Raw genomic sequence first — 6,744 nt, 5'->3', positions numbered from 1 at the left:
CACACACACACACACACACACACACACACAATAAAGGGCCCCCACATCTTTCTTTCCCATTAATCTCTCTCTTTCTCATTTACCTATCTCTCTTTTCACCCTCCCTCTCTCTATAACCAGACTCTGGCTCGGCACTCTGGGACGAGTTTTTCCTATAATAATCAATGCATGCTTCTCTCAAAGATTTCCTCAGTGATGTTCTTCCTTCCTTCCTTCCTTCCTTCTTTCCTTCCTTAGAAAATATGCTCCCCATCTCCCTCTCTTCTCTCATCCCATACCTCTCTCTGTCGCCTGACTCCATCTCAGCACTCTGGGGCGGTGGCTGTGGTAACCAATGCATGTTTCTCTCAAAGTGTTTCTCAATGATTTCATACCTTCCTTCCTTGGACCAACTCGGATCTTTCCTCTTTTCTCCTGGGGTTTCTGCTCAGTTTGCCAGATAAGAAGGCAAGGACAAGAAGTTGGATGTTTACCCCCATTGAATAAACCATCTAGTCTATTTTGAGCAACACTATTCAGAAAACTGTTCTGTCATTATAAAATTAAATCAAAAGTGGACACCAGTTTGTAAGTTTTTCAAAATCACGATGTGACCTCGTCTCGACTGGCTTTATATAGGACTGTAGGAAGTAATGTAACTTTAAGAGAACGACAATGAATAATTAATTTACCATGACTTCATAATTTTATCACTATTTTCTAATCTTTTTTACGTCACGGAAATGTAGCTGGTGAGAAACAGTAAAAACTGGTGCTTTCCAAGCATATTTTGAGCGCGACCCTTCCCAAACATCTTTAATATTTAACCTTTAACACCTAAGGGTGGACACAGAATTGTTCTGTATAATCTTTTGTTCAATATTTTGATTTCAGTTGTTGTTGTTGTTTTTTACTCCTGTTTTAGTCATCCTGATAATCGATGTTTGTCTCTCTTGGGTCGCGCTCAGAAGTTTGGGAGCAACGGTATTGGGACAATCGACATACATGTACATATATGTTGTTGGTATAATGGAGTAGTATTCCCCTGGATAATGTACTCGTACATGATTATTATTATTGGTTCTCCTCTTAAAAGAGACAAAGGTTTTTGAGGGCAGCATTAATATAACGAGTAAATACGATTTCAGCTCAGATTTTGATAGGTTGGAAATCTCTTGGGTTGTCTTATTTGAAGTTAAATCGTAACATAAATTCTCGAGAGGCTTTGATTTATAAAACCTAAAGTTTTAAAGCCGCACAATGCGATAAGCATAATGCGTTAAGGTCTTTCAGTAAAAAAGTATTTTTGCGTGAAATACACTCAAATAAATGATTAAAGGGGAACCCAAGAGCTATTTCCACCTAATGTCCTACCTGTTCTCCTTTACTCTCTTTGGTTTGCTTTTGGCTTGAGGATTGTTGGTGTTTTATGTTAAGTTCATTTTCCCCTCTGTCTCGCAATCCTCCCCTATTTACACCCCATCATCTCACTCTTTTTCACCCCCCCCCCTCTCTCTCTCTCTCTCTCTCTCTCTCTCTCTCTCTCTCTCTCTCTCTCTTTCTTTCTTCTCTCTCTGTCTGTTTGTGTGTGCGTGTGTGTGTATTTGTGTGTGCGTTTGTGTCTGTGTGTATTTATGTATGTGTCGGGGGGGGGGGGTGGGGGCGGATCGGAAGTGGGGAGGGGGCGGAGGGGAGTGTTGGTGTCTTTACAACAAGCAAACAAGTAAATTCATAGAAACTAGAAAGAGCTGCGATTTCTTTCCCAATAATTATATTGATTATCCTCATACCACACCAATGTGTTTGCTTCTTCAACATGCTATATAATCGAGACAGCACATAAGATTGGGGAAGTTAAGAAAGAAGGTGGGTCTGCAGAGGTGAAATTTATGCATGGTATGACTTTGTCAAAGTAGACATTCTCGACAAGTGTAGGTTACGCTATCTAGTTTAAAAGCCCACAACACCTTATTCCCTCATATTTCCCTGAAAGTGTTGTTTCCACAAACTTTAGATGGGAACGTTTTGAGAAATTGGGATATTTAAATCTTGCATTGTTTTAAAAATGTGTGTCTCTAGGCGTAGTGTAGACACACAGTATGTGTAATTTAAAGGTCCCTGTCCACTCTGCAACTGTAAAAATAGTCTGTCCGTCCTACACTTTTCATAGAAAATAATATCTTCGTTCTAGTTTAAGGATAGTTACTAACGATCCACCAACCCACCCACTCCCACTTTCTTTCTTTCTCTTTTCTCGTCCAAAAAAATAAAAAGAAAGAAAAAAAGGGAAAAAGAAAAATCCCTTCCCAGCTCTACCTCCTTATGTTGTATGACTGGAGACTCTGGATGAAATATATATGAGACATCTTGATGGAATCAGGCTCTCGACAATTTCTGGGCGTTTAGAGTTATTGGTATCATCTTAAAGCTTGTTCACTTGCCTTTATTTGGATGAAAAAATATCCATTTACCTTGAATACAAGTCGAGATATTTGCAAATGAAGGAGGTGGGGTCACCTGTTTTCAGAGGTAAAATTAGTGAGAAAGTGGCCGCCAAAGATTAGTTATTTCCTTAGCTTAGGAGTCCGTGGTTACTTTAAAAATTTACATTTTTGTGCCTTTAATCAACTTTTTTCTGAATTTGATAAAAATTCACAAACCTGCGGAAAATTACAAGTTTCTTCATTTTGATTATTTTTACGAGAGCCTGATTCCACCACGCTGCCTCACATATTACTGCTTTTACTCTTTGCTAAAGGATCCTTCTCCTCCTAATACTTTCCGCCTTCCCTCACATCCCTTACTGCAAGACTACCCTCGTATAAGGTTGTTCAGAATCAAATTAAGACCATCCCTATTTAAGAAACAAATCTTTCAGTGTTTTCTTCCATTTAAGACATTCCCTTATTGACTTGCATCATTCTTTAAAGGACATCTTTCAATACACAGTGGGTTTTTTCACAAGATCACTGCTTTTTTTTCGAGATCATCTTATTTAAATAGCATTCTTTTTAAAGATAATCTTTAAGAGCATATTCTTTAAAAAAACCAAAACGATTTTTTAAGAACGCTGCTCTTTAATGGTCGCCTTTCTGTTAAGGTCATCCTTGCTTTTTAGGTAACATCTTTAAAAGACCACCCCTCTTTTTACACCATTCCTTTAGAAAAGTCTGAAACCTTTGGGATTACTGTACTATATGTATTATATTTCCTTGTACAAGTAGAAAGGTGTGGTCATGGTATCTTTTGGGTTTCTGTTACATGTTGTAACTCGTAATACGGCTGTGGGCTATTCAATTGCATTTGTGCTTTCATATTATGTATTTGAAAATGTATTTGGTATTCATTATTGTATCAGATCTGAAAGGCAGGACCCAACCTTCGTCTTTGCTAACAACAGCAGCTTTATTATTACCAATTCGTAGTTGGTAGACTGCTTTTTGTATATTATCTAAGCTTTTCTGTTAAAAATTACTAGCTTTTGTAATTTTCGTTGGCTTAAAGCAAAAGCAGCTATTGGTGTAAACCAACTGATAGCCAGGAATCTTTTATACTTTCAGTATTTAGAGCATAAGGACTTTTGTCAACGTGCATTGTGCATGCTCAGTTGATGCCATAGAGTTGTATAATATCCAAGACTGCACTCTCTAGCGTAATTCTGATTTTAACATAAAGCGCACCATTTGATTGTATTTCGAACCAGATGAAGGGCAAGGCTGGAACTAGAAAGAATGCGCGTGCACTCGACTATAGCAAGACGTGTCTTGCCCCTCGTTTGCGTGCTCACGGTGCGCACCAGCGAAACGGAGTTTTTATAGGGAGCAAAAAACGGTGTTCATGACAAAGCCCAGTCTAGGACATTACGATTCGTGTCTATGGTTTACACTCAAGTGTACATATAGGCTACGTTAATTTTTTCGAAACTTCGTGCTCTGTTTGTTACTTTTTCTGGTTTTAAAAGTTCAAATCAAATGTGCTGATTTTTTTTATAGAACCAAATCAAAAGTCGTTCTATATTTAAGTATTTTGAGACCAATCAAAAATGTTTAATGAATTTTTAAATTCATGAACATGAAACAATGATGTGATCCTGTGTAAACATGTAAACTGATATTTTTAATTTTTAATTTTTTTATTTTTTTTTAGCTTTTCTTATTTTTGTAACATTTATTCAGTCTCTGGTGCTTTATTGGTATCAGAAATACTAGTCTTGATTTTTTTTTTAAACTGAGAGACCCCGTCCCCTCCCCCAAAGTGTGACTTTAGAAAACGGTATCTAGATCTAGAAGTGTTCCTTTTGAAACGTCATTTACTTTCTCAATAAACGTAATTTGCTTGCATGTTTCGAGTCGTAGTAATCTATATCATTAGTTGCATGATCAAATAACGAAGGAAAAAACAACGACCAATTACGAGTAGAAAGAAATAATTCATATTTCCCCCCTTTGGTATTGCTGTATTTCTGGTAAATGTCCCACCAGAGGCCATTTTTTAATTGTAGAGGCTACGACTGGAATATACTGCTTGGCTTCAACATAGAAAACTTCGCTTTTTCTCACCCTCTACCAATATCTTCTACTGCAATTGTCATTTATCCTTCCACGTCAGGGAAATGTAAGGCGAAATACTCATACACATTCTGCTAGAGCAGGCGCAGAAAATCGGTGTTTTAGTTTTAAATGTAATGGTTAGGCCCAGATCACACGAGCTCGATTTCCAAGTAGGGAAGATATGGCCCTTTCAAAAGCAGGAGGAGGGTTAAGAGGAAGGAAGACAACAACGAGGATGATGAGGGGGATGAGAATGAGGAGATCAGAACGAGGAGGAGGAGGAGACCAGGAGAACGAGGGGGAGAAAAAAAAGGAGGAGGGGGAGGGGGAGCGGGGGAGCGGGGGAGCGGGGGAGGCGGTCAGGAGGAGGAAGAAGAAAAGAAGAGAAAGATTAAAGGTGGGATGATAACACAGACGTTATTACTTTAACCCTATCTGTGCGTCGTATTTTATTATCGTATCCATACGACGTGGGGAGCTATGGGCCACAGATTTCCAAAGAGGAAATGTACTCGTTAATCCGATCCGTACGCTTTGCATAGCAGTCTATCAAAATGACTTTTTGAAAAATACTGACAACCCCGGGGTACAAAATGACCCCTGGGCGTAGGATAGAGGTTAAAAAAACCTGCAATATATCTACATATCACAGTATGAAGGGAACATTCATCTCAACAAAAGGCAGTGGTGGCTTTACAAGAAATTAACTGTAGGTGGATGCAAATAGCTGCCCTTTCCCTTTTCGAAATTCAAAGCATTGTGAATGGTAATGTGATGTCATCGTTGAATAGCGATGGGAATAGTGACATTAATGCACAAGAAGTGCTGCTTATGAACGTATAATATTATACAACAAAACCCATTCTCACCCGGTATTCGAATAGCACGAATAGTGAATTCATTCTTCGAAGCGTCAACGTAAGCATTGTTCTCATCTTGTTTGCGTATTTCAAAGACCCTCTTCAGCACATGAGCCTTTTTCTGAAGGATTGTTTGTATGCATCAAAGAGAAAAGCCCGAGTCGCTCTTTCAGGAATTTTAAATGGTACTGATTAAAAGCAAAAGTACTTGCAACGGCAGTTTCGAGCATTAAAGCTTGAAGCAAACATATAGGAAAAGATCTGGTCAGTTTGTTAGTATTTTCGCGCTTAATCGGCTGCTTGCACTGTATGCTTCCCAGTATCTGAGAATGTTTCTCTGGGTGTTCTAGGCTCTGCTTGGTAATAGTTGTTGTAAAGTGCATGGAGCTCGGACGTGCGCTATTTGAAGGCAATTACTATTACTCGCCATTATCGCAGGGTTAAAAAGCTTGCAACAAAACGACCATAACAATCTTTTGATTATACACCCTTACTCTACCTTTCCCTGGACCGTTCTTACCTTTTAGATATTTAGATAGGAGTAAATAGCATGCCTTCTAGTGGAGAGGCAAGGCTTGGACTTTCTCGGACTGTGATAGACAGTCCGTATCTTCTGCTCTTTTTAAACGAAACCGAATTAGTGTTGTTTTGGTCTTCTGCATCCCCGTATATTATTACCATCGGGTATTCCATACCGCGGTTTCTCATTTCTCAACCTTTTGGTCGCTAATGTACAATGTTAAACTAATGTTAACGTCGGTGCATGATAATATCCTCAAGTTGATTTACAAATTTGGGAAAGTGTTTTTCGGGAAATTTGAACTATCAGAATTTGTTATTGACTTTCAAAAGGTTGGATAGCCCTGTTCTTTCTCGAAAGTAAGTATTAAGTCGCTTTCCTGTTTTAACATTTTTCATTTTTGAAATAAGCATGATTTAGTATTTCTAATGCATGATTTTTTTACGTTCATAAAAACATGGTGACAAAGGACCATTCCAGGTGGGGTTTTAAAGACACGTTGTCCCTTTGGATGTCTGTGTGTTTGTCTAGCCCCTCATGTTATGTAATGCTGTTTGTTTTTTATTAGTTTTGTGCACAATAAGTCTGACAGTAATCTTCACCATCTAATGACTAACGAAAGGACATCCATCACCGAGGTTGTGATAACAAAGGGGGCGGAGGGGGGGATAAGGGGCACCAGTGACAGTTACGAAGAGGGAAGATAAAATAAATAAATAAATTGTGTGTGTGTGTGTGTGTGTGTGTGTGTGTGTGTGTGTGTGTTTGTGTGCGTGTGTATGTGTGTGTGTGTGTGTGTTGTGTGAGGTGGGGGAGGGGAGAGAATGGGAGCGTG

The 6,744-nt window shown here is 38.8% G+C and overlaps 1 protein-coding gene across 1 annotated transcript in view; it reads left to right on the top strand.

The window, feature by feature from the left end:
* Positions 1 to 6,744, top strand: part of LOC101846899 (collagen alpha-6(VI) chain) — a gene marked incomplete in the record, with an annotated part of 54,235 nt that overhangs the window by 26,575 nt on the left and 20,916 nt on the right.

This window comes from Aplysia californica, unplaced genomic scaffold, assembly GCF_000002075.1.
Source record: "Aplysia californica isolate F4 #8 unplaced genomic scaffold, AplCal3.0 scaffold00408, whole genome shotgun sequence".
NCBI classification, from domain to species: Eukaryota; Metazoa; Mollusca; class Gastropoda; order Aplysiida; family Aplysiidae; genus Aplysia; species Aplysia californica.
The sequence above is the reverse complement of the archived record's forward strand: the minus strand, read 5'-3'. Positions and strand labels throughout refer to the sequence as shown.